Raw genomic sequence first — 17709 nt, forward strand, 5'->3', positions numbered from 1 at the left:
CTAAGTATAGATTACTCTGATATTCTGCATAGGATAAGGTAAAAGGCTAAAAATGTCAAACAGAAGTAGAGAAACTATGGTTGTACATAGGTCTGGCGGTAGGCACCAGCGATGCTCACTGTCCTGAATCCTTCAATTGACCATTCAGTTAAAAACAGACAAAAACAAAGGCCACCACAAACACAGACACCACACCGCTACATAAACTTTAGGCTGCCACAGTGTCCACACACTAACCTGGGATAAAGGAGTATGCTGGGGATGAGCTCCATTCCTTTGCATACCTTTAGAAAGTTTACTACTACACTGTTAATCGCATGGCTCTATGTATGTGCAAATATATTGCAAATTCAATCCGGGTAAGCTCATATGCTCTAACTTTATAGATTTTCGTTTTAAAATAAATCATTTACTGTAATACCTTACACTCCCAAGACAGGATTTCTATCTTGCAAGTCGATTTATGAAAACTGTTTCAAGTGCTTCAGAGCTCCTGGATAGTATGATCAAGTATTTGCAGAACTTCAGAATTACATTGCTGGTGTTCAGTAATGTGGAGTTATAGTCTGATATCTACTCTATAATGTCAAATGCTTTAAACTGCAGTTCCTGAATCAGGATGAAAGTAGTATATCTGCTTGCCTCAGACAATTCAGGAAAACATTGATTTATACCTAGATAGGAATTAGCTAGGCTTCAGAAGTCTTTTGGTGCAGGAAAGTATACTTGCATCTTGGAAAGGAGAGGCATTTCCTAATGCATACGTTTAGATTGGAGCGGAGGTGGGGGGTCACCAACCTTTTTTTTTTTTTAAAAAAACATTAGTGGGATCTACCTACGTACCTACAGTATGACTAAACCCTCATGACTTCCACATCAAATTAATAGGATTGTGTTATTAAGTACCCAATACAGGCTATACCATCTTTACTGAAGATAAATGCATTTCTCCAAAGAAAGGAAAAAAACACAAATAACTCAGCTTTTGGATTTCAAAAGTCTGACATTATCAGTTTGTAAGAACACAAAAATTCTTTCAACCTCAGATGTGGATTCCTTTACACTACAGTAGTTTGATTTATACTTCTAAATTAAGCATGAGAGAACATTATAATGATATTGTTTGTCTTCTGGGATACAAACTACTCATCATCATATATATAACCAAACACTTAATATACACACTTCAGAAAGCTCAAATTACTAACACTGTATTAGTGAGAAAAGCTAATGAACTGAGTTGGAATATATATATCCAGCAGAGGAGGCTAGATCTGAATACAAAACTGATCTGATAAGACCGTTTTGATATAGATATATATATATTTAAATGATAGCATCAGAGGCATAAAATTTAAAAAAACTCTGATAGGATTAACCTCAAGAAAATACATTTTCAGTGGTTTTTCAACATTGAGAGAATGCAGAAAACTTGTGGGAGTTGGGCAGATGTTAAAGGGGAGCGTTTTGGTTTAGATGGAAAGAAGTTGTTGCCCGGAGAAGACAGACAGAGAAATGAGTTTATTTTCTCTACGTTGCTGATGTAGGTGGACTCGGAAAAGCCAAGCTGATGTGATATCATTGGCATTTTCTTCTCCCCCTGCAGTGAAATCCCCAAGTCTGCTGTAAGGGCAACCTGAGAAACACAGCCAAAGGGAAAGCAGTTTTCTCAAATCATTTAGAGTACAAGCAGTTAAGGCTTTCACCTCCTCACCCCTCTCGGATACAGACACTCCATTCTCATTGTCCTATTAAATAATGTGTTAGCTGGACAGATCAGCAGTGTCAAACAACCCTAAAAGAGAAGACGACAGACCACCGTCGTTAACACAGGGGCCTATGCACAAGCCAGCTACTGGTCACAAGCGCCAAGTCTGCTGAACTTCATCTGATTTGTAAGCAACTCAAGAAGGGTCTTAGCACAAAAAGGACATGACCTAATTAAAAAAAAATAAAATCAGGGGAGAATATAGAAGATAGGAAGGAAAACAGTTTCTCACATGAAAGTAGCTCATCTGAAAGTCTGCCTGACTAGAGCTTCCAAGTCCCACAGATTCCTGCTATACCCAATTTTTTAGCTTGGAAGTTGATTCAGAGATGACAAAAGAAATCAGAATACTTTCTTACAGAATCTTCATTCATCGTGTGATTATAAATGGATATGGGCCAAACAGAATGTGTGTATGTGGAGTCATCAGACCTAAGTTTTTTCCCCTCTGTTATCCACCATGGCTTCTCCTTAAAAGATGCTGATTGTGGCACTTTTCTTGAATTGTGAATGCACAATCACATTGTCTAAAGGCATCAAGATATTCTGTCTTGTATGGATACCTTTAAGGCCATCAGAAATAACATAACTGCTCTGCATTATAACATTTGAAATTAAATTTTAAATTTTTTTTAAGAAAAAACTCTCTGAATCAACTCATACATATAACATGCCCTGTCTATGCCTGGCATTATAGTTGAAAAGCTGTCAGGTAAAAGGATCCTTTGAAGAAATTATCCTTTTAGTCATCAGGTTATGGCAGCACCAAGATTCCTAGTAAACAGATACAGGACCTAAGGGATGCTTGTAATCCTGAAAGGCCCAGATTTGAGTCACTTGGTTTTTTTTAGCCTGTTTGAACAAACATGGAAAACTCTTTCTTATTTGTGTTAATGAATGTTCAAGATGCACACATCCGTGAGGCCAAGGAGGCCTTGCTTCCATTTACCAAGTTTCTTAAAGCTCTGAAGGGCAGAGAGGATTAAGAGCTAACTTTTCATTACCTAAATCATGCACAAGTCAGTATAAGGAAACACTGGGGCATGGGATTTATCTGATTAAGTGAGGACATTCACATCTGAGCTAGTCATACTGGGCAGATGGAGATCTGATCAGGACACTCAGTGAAGTTTAAAATATGGTTCATATCACAGCAGAAATCCAAAATTTGTGATTTTTTTTTTTTAGGTCTTTTTGTTGTTTGTTTTTTAAAGATGTGATTTACTCGACCCGTTTCTTTTCAATGACTAGGATTACAGATTTAACAATACCCATCTAAAGGCAGGTGGAGCAAGTTCTACATTAAGTGTTTACGATGCAGTGATTCCAATTTACTCTGAAGCATAGCTTACTGTTAATCCATTGAAGCACGAGTTAACACCACCTCACAGGCTCGTTACCTAGATCTCTAACCATACACTTGTAAGCAGAGGTCTCAGAGAAAAAACAAAATGGAACCTGACAAAAAGAGGACTGCTCTGGGAGGAACAAGTCCTTGGTTCTGCTTGCTGTTCCTGGGGCTTCCTACATTTTACATTTAAACATTTACATCGAGTAAAATCCATGACGCAGCCTTGGGAGCAGGGATGAGATCCAGCCCACCTCTTTCCCTCTTCCTCTGGGAATCCCAGCACTCACCACATTGTAAAATCTAACTCCTTTTCTCTTTCTCTAGCAAAAGTGATCCGGATTGTCTTCAACAACAGAAGATGGAGAGTCAGCGTCCCACCATTTGAAACCATTTGCTCCAGGTTTGAATTCCCATGGACTGCAGAAGGCCCAGCATTTAGAGCTCTCGCTTTTTTTGCTGGTGCTCAAACCAATAGACATTGGCATCCGTAACTATTGTTTTCTGTTGTGTGCCTCTGAGCAACTTTGCATTTACCCTCCGGGACCTCCGTAACAGCATCTCAACCCCCTGCACAACTAGTGAAGAACTCTCAAGTTATTTGGCAGTTCCCATCTCTCTCTCTTGTTTATACAGGGAGATAAGCAGAAAGAATAATTTTTAGCAAATGTACTTACTTTTTAAGCACTGCAATACCTCCTTTAAGGGTCAAATTCTGACCACCAGTTTTAGGCTCTGGCTATTATCAGTAGGGAATTTATGAACAAAACTTCCTATTAAGGAAATTTGTAGTAGTGGTATTATGTTGCTGCTGGGGCCAAAGGACAGTCCAGTGGTAACACGGTATACTGGAAACATGACTTAACTAAGAATCTAAAGAAGTCCCTGGGAGCTGAAGCCACTGGTATGTGGTCATAGGTGTCCAAGGCATACTTTGTTGCTCACAAAAGCAAGCCAGAGAAATTCTGTTTCAAACCACTGATATTTTGCTCCCCCTTGCTGTATATTTACTAAAGCATTTAAAATCCAGGAGTGTCTTAAGGATTTGGACCTCTTCACTACAGCATGAATTCACTTCTTGAGCTATTTGATAAAAAAGGAAGAATATGAAGAATGCTAAAAGGTGGAAGGATACGCTAGCTGTGGCAGTTTCCTCTGGCATATAGGAGGTAGAGCAGATTATTTCATAACACTGAAAAGCCATGCAACTACCAGTCTGGAAGAGACGTGGAGGGACCTAACTTTCTAGAAGATGAGAGTCTGAAGCAAGCAAGAAATATATCATCCTTTGTTCACAGCTGGGAAACAGGTGACCCTTGAAGCAAGTTTTTAAAAAAATTATTCATTGCTGTAACTTGATGCTGACATGTATGATGTGGAGTACTACAGATAGCAAAGTCATGAAATAAGAAAGGTGAGAAACAAGACTATGTCACAAGGTTTAGAACATACAAATACCTTTTCCCCCACTCCTGAAACCTTGTTGAGTGTTGAATCAAGGAAACAATGAATTGTTCCAAACCCTCAAAGGAGAACAGCCAGGAGTCCCAGCCCCCAAGGCATGTTATCACCCATATGAAAATAGAGAACACTGATATATGAGTGAATGAAGAAGGAGTTAGGGTTGTTATTTGAACCGAGTCCCAAATGATGTTCTTTTATACCACTAGCACACATCTGGGGAACTGTCTTCACGTTATTATTGGCTAACTTCGGAAGCTGGTTAAATCTGCCTGGGATCTACACATCTGCACTTCTATGACAATTTTAGACAGACAGCCATCTTCACCCTGTGCCTCTTACTTGAGTGTATAATGCTAGTAATCTTGGTAGGAGGAATGTCATGAAGGCACGCAGAACATTTTGGTCAGTCAGGATGAGTTAAGATCTTGGAAAAGATTATTTGTTTTATAGTAGGACGCTGTACTTCAAATAGTTCTAAGCCAGGAGAGCCAGATATCTTTGAAATGTGTATGGAGTCTATATAGAGTTTCTAGGTAAAAGGGAAACTGTATCAGGAGAAAAACATATTAGTTTTGCCATCTTAGAAAGGAAGGAATGTATAGGGGACAAAATTAAGAAATCCATCGAGAAAATATAATCTCTTATGTTTTAGGTCCTGGTATTCCACAGACAGGCGTTTCAGAAGGAGCAGTATGGGGAAAACACACAATCACGACAGAGCCACCCCTCAGTAATGACTCTTCCAGGCATTTCTACAGAAGATGCAGGAGGTAAGTTAGTTGCTATTTAGCTTTGAGAGGATGCTAGATCTTAATCAATTCTTATTCCTTATTGACAACACATCTGATGGGAACTATTTCTTGTTCAACAATGGCTCAAAAAGGAAGCAGGAGAGAAGTGAGGAAACCACTGAATTGCAAAACATCAGCATTTCACTCCTCTCACCTTATGACTTCTTGGTAGGAGTGAGAAGAGACACTTTCACCAGATGCAGCACCGAAGTTGCAAAACCATAACCAATGTTACAGAGTAGCCCCAGCTGAATGGGAGAAAGAAGAGCAAGTGTGAAGCAAGTTTCTATTCAGCATTCATGTTCTTGCTGACTTCACTGAGCTAGAAGCTGCCTCTGAGCAGCAAGAGCACTAGCAATCAGTTCATTCATGGCCTGTGTGCACAGGCCGCAGTCACAAGAAATCACCACTTTCATAGTCCAGGATGACAAGAGGAGCAGAAGCATGAAGTTACCTTCAGTAGTTTATCATTTGCTCAGTACTGTTGTCCATGGATGAGCAAACTGAACACTGGTCTATACAATGTGAAGACGAAAATGAAAGTCATATCAGAATTACTCAGATGTAAATGATCCAGTCATTCTCTAAGATTTATAATTATTGTAATAGATTCAACAACAATTGGCTCTACTTCCATTGGCATAACCCAGAATGCCAACCTTGTGACCTAGTGATCAGATTTCAGAGATGGAAGACGTCCAAAATCCACACTTTCTAAGAGGGTCCATATCTTGATACTTGTCCTCAAGACCTAAGAGTTGTACCAGGACACTGAAGATGCAATGGTCATATTGCACTGTCATAGGCCAACAGGACTCTATGCTCCGGCCAAGGCTTCATAAAAGCAGATCTTGTCTGACAGAGGAGAGATGATGAAAGCTGACTGCTCTCTTGGATATAGATGTCTCTTACTGGAAGAAGGTTATAAGATGTATTTACCTAAGTCAGAAGTAAATTTTACCTTCCTTAAAAAAAAAAGACAGACTGACCATTACAGAGATCTACTTGAATTTGTGTATCAGTTTCCATAAAACTAAATAACTTAATGAGCAAACTTTCTTTAAAAACAAAATCTAAATGCATTTTTGAAGATTAAAATGTTCATGAGAAGTTCAGAGACTGTGTCAAGCAGTCCAGTATTTTTCAAATTTATTCTCTGAAAATAATGAAGGCATTGAGATGTAAAAATAGACGCAAACGTCTCTAAAATTGTCAGCTTCATATCACTCCAAAATAATAGGCACATTGATTCCTTAAAAATGTATTAAATTTAATGTTAAATTTATTCCTGAACCTGTTGAGTTTTCTAATATATGCTCTGATCACAGGCTTGACTATGTCTTCCCACCCATCTTCTTAGAACATTAATCACTCCTGTTTTCTTAAACGCCTAATATGGATGTTAGCAGAAAGCTCTAAAATATTTGCACTTAGAACCGAGGTGATCTGTAGGTTGTAACAAAAGAAAAACAACATGCATTAATATATATCTATTTTTATAAATACATGTAAAACGCATGCTCCAGTTAGCAACAGGAAAGAAAAAACCCACCCACCTCAGGTGAATCCTGTTACAATCTGAAGGACTAGGGTAGGTTTTTCCTTCTTTGCAATCCCACCTTCATACACAATCCAAACTCCTACAGACCTCAACAAGAAATTTGCATATGCAAGCACACAAGCAAGAGGGACCTCACGGTTTAATAACCGGCAGTGAACACAATTTAACTTCACAACAAGCGAACAATGGACTAGTTGCACAATAAGTGTGTACCAAAGCCTTCCATATTGTATGTAAAAATCATTTTAAAACCTTTCATCTGCAGCCACTGTAAAATCATTTTGGGGGTGGGGCCGAAAATCTCATTACTGAAGAAAACTGGTCTCTAGGTACAGGATTGAGAAAAAAAAAAAAAAAAATCCGCTTCATTACACAAACCAGCGAAAAGGGTGAGGTCATGCCTGTTCCGGGCCGTAGTTCATGCAACATCACAATTTTTCAGCGACACAATTTAATCATCCTTTTAACTAATCTGTGGTTACTTTTGATACAGAAAAAAGGGAAAGATACAATAGATCAAACCGTGCCCCACCTTTCTCTCCCCCCCCCCCCCCCGGCCCCCCCGCCGAGCCGGGGACACGGATGGCTTCGGAGTGCCACAGCGCCGCCGGCACAGGCCAGGGCAAAACAAAAAAGATCTCCCACCGTGTGGAAAAAAAAAATGCGCCTAGAAAAATGCTAAAAATTACAAAATGTCTCCCAAATGTACCTTCTTGGAGGAAAAAGAACAAACCAGCCAACCACTCATCCCCATCCCCCCCCAAAAAAAACCCAGCAAGATATCTAAATGAAGTGGGGTGAAATAAGAACCTTTATATAACTAATGCTTTAAGCTAATTGCCACAAGAGCGCTAATTTGTAAATAAAAAGGTCACTGTTTAGTAAGAGACATAACTTAATATAAACCCTCTTATGTCAATCTCCACCTTCACCATACCAAGGGCAGTTTTCCCCCGTACTTTAGACCAAAGTAATCCATCAAGAGCCATCACAAATGGCATTGTAAACTCTTCCAGCCACGACCAGACCACATAGCAGCAACATAATATGCTTCTTTATACATTAGAGCTGCATTATATTTATAAAGACGGTCACATATTTGCTCCTGGATCCGTTTATTACTCGGTAAAGAAACCCCCCCAAACAAAAAGCCAGATCAAAAAAAACCAAGTCCATCTGGAAAATATCCGAGTTCTTATACTCTTAAATTGCACTTAAATTGCTGTTAAGCTTCGCGTGTATAAAATTTTAAAGAGGAAACAAAACTGACTTCAGTAATTGTCGCTATTAAGGAGACATCGCTGGGTGGGATACACATGAGATCAAAGCTAAGAAAAATACAAGGCTACGTTTTGTTCATCAACACAACGAAAGCCCTCCACAGCACTAAAGCACGCCAAAAAAACGCAGCAACGAATATTTTTGGTTAAAATCAGAAACTTACCTTCGGAGAAAGCAGTCCTTGCAAAACGGCTGTAACAATATGGACTGCACACTCGCTCTCCTACAACCAGCCACCTCCATGCTGCAAAGGGCTCCCCGAACATCCTTAAAATATTTCGCAAATGCAAAAAGTGAGACTTTTTTTTTTTTTTTTTTTTTTCCTTCCCCTCTCTTCCTTCCACCCCCCCTCCTCACCCCCGCCAGGATCTCCGGGTGAGGAAGGAGGCGGCTTCCCCGAGGGTCTGCGGGCGATGCCGGCGGGCGGGCGGGCGGCCGGCAGCCGGGGCGGGGGAGCCCCGCCGCCGCCGCCGGGGTCACAACTTTGCCGGGGCCGGCGGCGGCTGGATGGGCTCCGCGGGCAGCGGCCCCGCCGCCCCCCCGCTCCCCCCGCCGCCGCCGCCGCCGCCGCCACCGCCGCCTGGAAAAATGCAGTGTGCCATTTTACACCCGCCTTCGAACCACACAGGACCAAAGTCTAGCGCTGGTTTTCGGTGACACTGCAAAACTACTGCTCGCTCCACGCAACCCCCCGCCTCATCCCTCCCTGCAATGAGAGCAGCCGCCTCGGGAGAACTAATAAAGAAAGACAGCTGGAGAAAATAATTCCGAGACTTTGCCGTTTTCCCTCCCTCCCTCCCTCCCCCCGCCCCAGCCCCCACTCCTAAGCCTGGAGCAAGTTTCTGCCGATAAGCGCATCCCTTCGCCTCTCGCCGCGGCATCGGGCCGCCCCGCAGCCGGCACCCCAGCCCTGCCGTACTTCAGCCACCTCGCAGCATCTGAAAAAGCCAGTCATGCCTGAAACAAAATCCGTGATTCCTGGAAAGTGGGGAGGCTGGAATCCCAACAAACGCTCCGTTTACTTACAAATAGAAATACCTACCTTTGAAAGAACTAAATTAACACTTAATTCAACAGATACATCCGTTATGGCAGGAATAGTTTTTCCATAAATACTGTTTTAAAAACCCCTCCTCATACTGACTGACAGAATTCTACCATGCTGCCCACAAACAAAATGGCTGTGGCACCGAGTTTTTTGGTTCCTCCCACCGTGCCTCCCCCTGGCCTCCAGGAAGTGGTAGAAATCCAAAGTAAAATCCGCACGAAAAGTACAATGCAGCGCCTAAACTCCGCACGGCACCGCCAGACATCGCGGCCAGCAAAGCGCATTCACCCACCTCGCACTTTCTCGAGGATTTTTATTGTTTTTAAAAGGGCATCAATCACTGGGAATTTACATCACTGTGTAATTTGAACTTCCTGCTTTACATATTTATAAGGTCTTTCACCTATCTTGGCAGGCTTTCAAATTTAAGTGGGTTGGGAAATTTGATGCTGTGGCTCTAGTTTGTGAGCTGAGTCAGGTACTCCCTGCTGTAGCTGGGCTGTGAAAAGGCAGGCGAATTCTAACCCTTTCAATGTTCAGTGCAAGATAAAATTACCCCCCCAACGTATTATGGTCTCGTAAGTGAGCGTGTAGGCACAGAGAGGACACTGGAATGAGGATTCTCAGCGGTAACTGAAATTTAGGCCTCTCGCACATAAATACGCATTTTGTAATATTTATATTTTCTCATTTGTGGTTCACAGTAGTCTGCCTGAATGATGGTTTCTGTGGAAATAATCTTGGATTTTCTCTTACTATAACCCTGTGCAGTGTTGCAGCCCTTTAACTTTTTTGACATTCACCTTAAAAAGAAAATAAATAGCAAAATATGGCATACTTAAATCAGAGTTGATCACAGAAATGTCAATATGTTGTCCTCTATCTGAGCCGCCGATCTCGCCAGGCAAGAGCATAGCTCCTCTTGCACGCTGCCTCACGGGCTCCGTGGGGCCTGATTCATTTCCCATGAGAGTCCCTTGACTGCCTTTAGTAGGAGTTACAATGGAGACAGGCTGTCAGACCTGCTAAGCCTGATCCAGCGCTATATTAAAAGACTGGAATTAATATTCCCATCCACTACTATTCTAAACCTTTTTCAGAGGCACAGAAAAAAACAGTGAATTGGTGATTTTTTCCTGAACCACCTTGTATTTCTAGGTCTTAGATTTAAAAAAAAAAAAAATCTGCAAAGAACTTAGAGCAAATTTTGTCATTATTATTATTTGTTTGTATTATCATGCTACCTAGCAGCCTTAATCCTGGACTATGTTTACGATGATACACCGTATAGAAATATAGGGCAAAAAGACAATTTCTGCCCTGAAGAGCTCAAAAGTATAAGACAAAAGACAGCAGATGGCTACAGACAGATGAGGGAAACAATGAGACTGTATTGATCAGCTGGGAAGGCACAGTTTGCAACACACCATCAGCCTAACTCTTGTTTCTGTGTATACATCATGGCGAAGAAGACATAAGGTGGGATTTGATGAAGAAAATTAATTGATTTTGTGGCTGTTGAAAGAAAAGTTCTTCAACAAGAAGGACAGCATGGAAGAAAGCACAAAGATGTTTGTTTGAAAAAGCAGCAGATGAACTACAGAAGTCTAATCAAATTGGCATTAATTTTTTTTATAATGACAGAAAATAGATAACGGGGGAAGTAGGCTGTGAGAGCATTGAAAACACAGATGCGAAGCTTATGTTTGATATAGGAGAGGCAGCAAAAGGATCCAAAAGGCAGGGTGACATGGAAAAATGATAAACCAGGCCTGCTAGCACTTCACAAGTCCTAGGAAAAAAGGTGTACAGTAGTTCCACTTACATGGGCCTGAAGAGATGTAGCATGCATTTTATGGGAATAAAAGTGTTGTTCTTAACCATTAGTTTGAGGACTATGTGTCGATTATCTGAACCTCCCTCCTAACTTGTATTTAGTGAATTCATAAGTACTGCTCCTGGTGGTAGTGTTTATTATACGAACACCTGCTTAACACTTACTTACGGTCACCTCAAACTTGTTAATACAAGTAGATAAGCACACAGGTGGTTTTGGGACCACAGTGACCACGCACACAGGGAAGGTTCTTCCTCCTGCTACCTTTTTTTTGGGAACCCCTCATCTCGCTGCAGTGTCCCAGAGATTAAATATTCATCTCTCTCTGCCCTAAACTAGCAGAGGTCTGACACAGCCCTCATCTGAACAGTGGGGGAGGCGGAAAGGGCCGCGCGGCTCTGTTTTAGGGCACGGCTACATCCAGGAGAGCAACCCTGCTTTGGAGGAGGGGTATGGCCTGTAGGCTCGTACCCCTCTCGCTACTTTCTTTGTTATGTTGCTGTAGGTTTTTAAACTTTTTACTTTCTTTCCCGCATTTAGTAGCAGCGTTGCAGTAGTAGCAGCTGCTTATTTGCAAATTCTTTGTAATTCTTTTGCATGAAATACCTTAGATAAGATTGTATTTACTACAGCAACAATGTGACAAGCTCTTAAGCATGTTGGCTAGCCATGATATAACTTGGGGCTAAACACTGCAAAGTAAATAACCTCCTGTGAGCTAGACCTTGGTGAACTCTGTGGAAATATTATGGTGTGGCAAATGTGAAAGAATTTGACTGGATTCTTTTGTTACAGACTAAACGAAACTGAACTATCCCAAATTTCCTTCTGATTTAAAGCTTACTAATTCTGTAGATGAGCTGATGTATGGTAACTGTTTAAGCCAGGGTCATTTTCTCTCATGTTTGATCTCTTCATCGGTTTTAACTGAAAATAGTGTATATCAAGTGCTAAATGTGGAGAATTGAGATAGCGATTGAAATGCACGTTGTGGCTTTTTTTATCTGAATAAGTGTTCCAAGAAAAGCTGAACAATATGTTCTCATGCTTTAAGAACAATCCTCGCTTGACTTGATGTCAAATTTCCCCAAATTTCTAACTGTTCAGAGTAACTCCAAAGAGCACCACCATCCATTCTGCATTGGTTTTTTTTTTTAAAAGCTTTGTCCACTGCTTGGTGTGAATGTTTGTCTTGAGATTTTACTCAAAAGCAGGGAAATAGAATATCTGTATGGGAGCAAAGAAACAAGTTAGCTATATTTTAGGGTTTAGACTAACTCAAAAAAGTGGCTAAAAACTGATAGCATTCAAATAACAACTTCTTACTCAAATTAGTGAAACCACTTTTTACATTCTGCTTGCAGCATAATTGCTCTTATTATTCTTTATCTTTCATTTTCATTAATCTTTATCTTACCCATAAAGATTTAACTCTACTGCCATATTTTCCAAGTAGGTCTCTGTCTCCACACTTGTAATAAACAAATTACACTGATCTTCTTTTGACAGTCTTTTCTTGATGTCTTTAGGAAGTAAATTATCAGTCCTGTTTAGTCAGTAAATCATTAGGTAGATAGCAATAGCTGAAGGATATCAAAGTGCTTTTGCAACTGGTATGTAAATGATCATTTGTTTTCTTTTCATAAAAATGGCATTGAATGTTTTTCAGTTGAAAGATCACCAAATGCATAAATATTTTGCATTTTTATTCAATAGATAATGTTCACATAGCTGCACAATTGCTCTTGAAGAATCTAAAAATCTGATTTGCTGTAATTTGGAAAATTCATAAATTATAGCATAAGAATGGATCATTGATGCCTGACTGTATTATAAAGGAGGACATAGACTTCCCTAGCTTAATTCTTGTTTGACCTAGGTCAGATATTTTTAAAAAGCATCCAGTCTTGACTGAGAATGTATAGCGATAAAAAAATCCACCAAAATCTTCACTAAATTGTTTCAGTGATTACTTGACTTGCTTGAAATTTAACTTTAAATCACCGGCTTTGTAACTTATTAAACCTCCTCTTCCCATCTTTCTGTCCGAGGTCTGGTTTTGTTTGAGTATATAAGACTCACAAAATGTTACTCTCTGTTATGGATATTATGTGATTGTAGTGCTTCTCCAGTTCATCAGCAATCTTCATGCTTCACGAGTCATGGACATCAGAAACAGGTGCAATATGCCAACAGCAGTCACACAACTTGCCACATACTAAAGTAACGTAACTCCTGATATTTTTTCTGTATATCTCAAAATTTCATTTGCTTTCTTGCTGCATTACCATTACAGGTACCCTGTTCAGCAAACCATCCCATTAATTTCTGTATCCTTTGCAGTAACCCTTTTTCAGTCATATCTTCTCACTTTTTCTGTCAATAGGACTTAGCATTGCTCTCAGAATTTTGCTTTTGCCTGTACACAGATATACATACTGCTGTAGTTGTGCCCACCTTAATAAGCTGACCCAAGTTGCCTTTTACCACCAATAACCCATTCACCACTATTTTCCTCTCATTCAAACTCTGCAGTACTGTGAGCATCAGTAAGGATTTCTTTCCTCATTAATCTTACTTCAAGCAGTGTTTTTCTTTGTTTCAGACAGTGACGTTGCACTGCTGAATTTCTTTCCTTGTGCTGGGACCTCATCTTCAAATACTTTATGATTAGATCAAGTAGATTTAAATTCCAGTATTGTCACAGGTTGATATGTCATTCACCCTTTGCACAACAGAAGTCCTGCCAGTGACAGTTCAAATGGTTTTAGGATGATGTTCAGCGGCACAAGCTGTGGAAAAAGAGCCAAGTCAATATAAGTGGAAAAGCAATTTGTTACAAAAATGCATGGGAGTCTTCTGAAAATAAAAAAACAGAAATAAACCTCCAAAACATCTGTTGTTGTTGGTTGCCAAGGTATGCTGCACATCTCTGAGGACAGCTTTTTTCCCCCGTGATTTCTGTTGTATCCTTGTATGATGGTCTGAAAGTATCTACTCAGATCCACTGTACAGATTGGTAAGCTCATAACCTACATCTTTTTATTCATTAACAATCTTCATGAGTTTTGGAAAGTATCTTCTGTTGAATTGTTGTAGGAATCAAAATGTGCCGTCCTTTCAGAATTAAATCTATGTCCATATGAAAAGTCCTATATGGTAGTATACTTATTAAAAGAATACTTTAGCCACACCATGTTGGCACAGATGTATTTAAAAAAATTCTGGTCTTCTAGTTGTCTGTATTTAATTGGTTGAAGCTGGTGGGGAAATACCGGGTGTGATTTCAGAACAAAGTCAGAAAAAAAATATGAAAAAAAAAGCTCACTGTGAAACCTTTCTTTTAACTTTGCCAACTGCTTGATTGGGATTGTTCTGCATACTTTCCCTGTTATGTGCTGATATTTGAAAGAGAACCACATCAGCTTTGGTCCAGGTCTTAGAATTTCAGGTGGAAGTTTATTCAGTGCTTTTGAATCCAAGCACTGGATCCTCATCCTTGTATTAAAACTGATGCTGAATAAATATTCACTGAGATGTTTGCAAGCAGAAGTAGTAACTGTTAAAGCATCTTTTTCACTTGCTTGCATTCCTCTTTTATGTCCACAATGGTTCTTGTGCGAGTATTGTTCCCAAACTGTAGGATACAGCTGTTGCTACTGCTGTTGAATTGTTTACAGTGTGTTGTGCCAAAACAAGGGAACATGCAACTGATGCGTCTGCTTTATTAAATACGTTCTGTTGTTTTCTCAGATTTTCATCTTCTGACAATTAAGGGGATCCCTTATGGATTTTATTCGATGAACTACTATTGGAGACCATTTTCCCATATGATTTATTATACCTAGGAAATTTCAGCAGAAATGCCATGGATTCAGATAAGGTGAATAATGGCTGCAGTCCATCTGTGTTCCGCTGACTTGCCTGTTGACTGGTTTATGTGTTCAGCAGATGTTATCTGTTCTTTTCTGAATTCACATTTGTCATTAAGAATAAAGGGCCACTGTTGAAAACATCTCAGAACTGTTCAGAGTCACTCATGGTGTTCACTTTTACTGCTGCTGCAAACAAATGCACCATCTGTATGGCAAAGGCAATGCTGTCACGATTCAGTTTTCTTTTTTGAAATGTTCTGATGCTGGTGACATACTGAATGGAAGCCAGTTTAGTCAGCAAAAGCTTGATGAGCATGGGAAGAGTATATCAAGGGGAATTTAAGAAAAGCCTACAGTTGCATACAACTTTGAGGATATGCAGGTCTGAGACGACTGAACCAAAGTCCTTTACAATTCCAGATTCAGCAAGACTGTGAATTGCAGTCATAAAAGTTTTAATTTCTTCTCCTTGTTTCTTAAACTTCAACTATTAAGTTTAGCCTTTTTATAGATAACACTGTTTCAATTTGGGTACCTTTCGCTGATAACTAGAATCAGGTAGCATAAACTTTGGTCAGCAACTAATGCACTAATTGGTCAGCTCATCTGAAATTCCAGGATGCAAATGATAAGGCATTAATTATTTTAAGATATCAGAATACAGTGTCTGTTTTTTCATACCATTATTAATTGCTGTTGGAAAACAAAGTAGTTCATGTACATCTTCTGGTATTATTACATCGTCCATCATATTCTCAAATATGAAATTGCCTATTTGACATATCTGTTTTTCTGCATTATTATTATCAGCTGTAATATTTCAAACCACTCGGGGACAAATACAATACTTACGACCTATTTTTTACCTAATTTTTCTTACATTCCTTCTTGCATCCCTAATTTTGCTGATCAACTATTCTTTGCTTTTTCACATCCTTGTCAATTTTCTAGCGATTCTGACTTATAGTATATATTTTTTGGCAGTTTCCCTATTTTTAAGTTTAAACAATGTGTTTACTATTAGTCTTTTTATTAATGTTAGAAAAAGCTCTGAAGACTAAGCTGACCAAACTTAATTAGCTTGTTGATTATAAATGTAATCAATCAGTAAGAGAAAGGCTATATTAATAGACATACCATGTTGCAGGGATGCAGCCTTTTCGTGTAATGTCTTTATATCTTATGTTACACTGGTCCCAATTTTGCCCTCCCTATGTGTGCTGCAGAGACAACAGTTAACACTCATTCCTGCGCTGCTCATGCACAGTAAGAAATGTGCTCCTTGCCCTGCTGCTTCCACTCACAGGGACCTGATGGTAGCAGCATCTCTTAGCAAGGGATAAGAAGAGTCTTTCTCTTCTGTCAAAAAAATGCTCCATAGTTTCCACAAAGATAAGATATCAGACCAAAAGAAAATATTCTACAGGCTATATCTAGTACACATATGGCCAGCTCGACCACAATACCTTATTTACACAGTAAATTCCCAAGAAGCGTTGCCAGAGCCCTTTTGTTCTGAGCAAAGATGGAGAACATGCACAGCATCCAAGGCTAAGGCTGTTGTTACACAAAAATCTTAATGCAAATGTTTCTCAGTGGTTTGTAAATGGCACATCTGCACGTGATGAGCTACACTTGTAACATTGCTCATTAAACCTTACAGAAACGTGCTTCACTGTCTGGTATACGGCAGAAAAAAAACTTTAGTTTTGCCTTACCCACATAGGCCAACTTAAAATAGGTATGATATCAGTCCACAAATGGAAGAAAGGGGAACTTAATAGGTTATGAATATATTCTTTATTTTCATAGCTGCTTATTTCATCTCAGGTTCCTCTTAATTTTTAAAACTAGCATGGAATTTCTTTTGTGATGACAGAAGTTTAGCTTTTACCTTATAAATAGCCACTAGCATCTATCCTGATGCAACTTTCCCTAAAATTATTTAGCTTATAATTGATTAATTTTTGAGGATCAAAATGTGTATTTTTAAGAATACATATTTTCTGAAAACAGAGGCTAATTAGTTGTGATTGAACGCTATTGAAACCTGGAAGAGCTAGTAGTTCAGTTTGAAAAATTCTGTATTAGTCTCAATTGTTTATAGTTCAAAAGTTATTTGCAGCTGTATTTGCTGCTTTATGACTAGATTTTTTAAGGGGAGCAAGTGACAAGATACTGACTGTCACCAAAGGTGTGTCTGTTCTAGTACATGTTCATCAGAAACTGAAGCTCCTTGTATTAAAAACATTCCTATTTTTGTTATTGAACTCTTAAACTAAAATACTGAAATGTAAAATTTAAGTAGGTCCTCACTGCACCTGAATCTTTTATAGATGAGGCCTGAGCATCTGCTGAAATATATACCATGAGAAGGTCATGCAGGTGACTACTTTTGGCCAGGCAAAACCTGTAAGAGTCTACCTGCAGTCTGTCTCTTCAGTGACTGAGGGCCTAGCAAGCCCCATCAACAAGGAACTGGACAGTGATTTAACATTTCCCCCAATTTAGCATTAGGAAATAGCTGTCCTTCACTGTTCAATGTACTTCTGGGCTATGATGTACTCCTAAATTTTTATTTCTGCTCCTTGACAGGTCTGTCTATCCTGACCTGACATGAGTTAGCAGTGAGCCACTGCAGCAAGAAAGGCAAATCGGATCCTGGGCTGCATCCACAGGGACATTACTGGCAGAGATAGATACGTGATCATCCCACACTACTCAGCGCTTGTCAGG

At 39.6% G+C, this 17709-nt stretch overlaps 1 protein-coding gene and 1 long non-coding RNA gene across 9 annotated transcripts in view; one reads left to right on the forward strand and one right to left on the reverse strand.

The window, feature by feature from the left end:
- EPC1 (enhancer of polycomb 1) overlaps positions 1-13669 on the reverse strand; it is a 73754-nt gene extending 60085 nt beyond the window's left edge. Inside the window, exons 1-2 of one of the 2 annotated variants that reach the window (XM_087778250.1) lie at positions 9256-13669; positions 8377-8480 (exon numbers count right to left, since the gene is read on the reverse strand). The gene's annotated coding sequence lies outside the window, so the exon portion shown is untranslated. Of the gene's footprint in view, positions 1-8376; positions 8561-9255 lie in introns of those variants that run through there. The other variant, XM_087778255.1, reaches the window with a different exon arrangement.
- LOC148057670 (uncharacterized) overlaps positions 1-17709 on the forward strand; it is a 35035-nt gene that overhangs the window by 7558 nt on the left and 9768 nt on the right. For 3 of the 7 annotated variants that reach the window (XR_015709141.1, XR_015709143.1, XR_015709147.1), the window contains exons 2-5: positions 3444-4530; positions 5233-5350; positions 14016-14117; positions 14852-14981. This is a non-coding gene — a long non-coding RNA (uncharacterized LOC148057670). Of the gene's footprint in view, positions 1-3443; positions 4531-5232; positions 5351-5463; positions 6489-14015; positions 14118-14851; positions 14982-17709 lie in introns of those variants that run through there. The other 4 variants (XR_015709140.1, XR_015709146.1, XR_015709144.1 and 1 more) reach the window with 4 other exon arrangements.

This window comes from Nipponia nippon, unplaced genomic scaffold (genome assembly GCF_047370975.1).
Source record: "Nipponia nippon isolate SJK-2023a ecotype South Korea unplaced genomic scaffold, ASM4737097v1 scaffold_1, whole genome shotgun sequence".
In the NCBI taxonomy this organism is placed as follows: Eukaryota; Metazoa; Chordata; class Aves; order Pelecaniformes; family Threskiornithidae; genus Nipponia; species Nipponia nippon.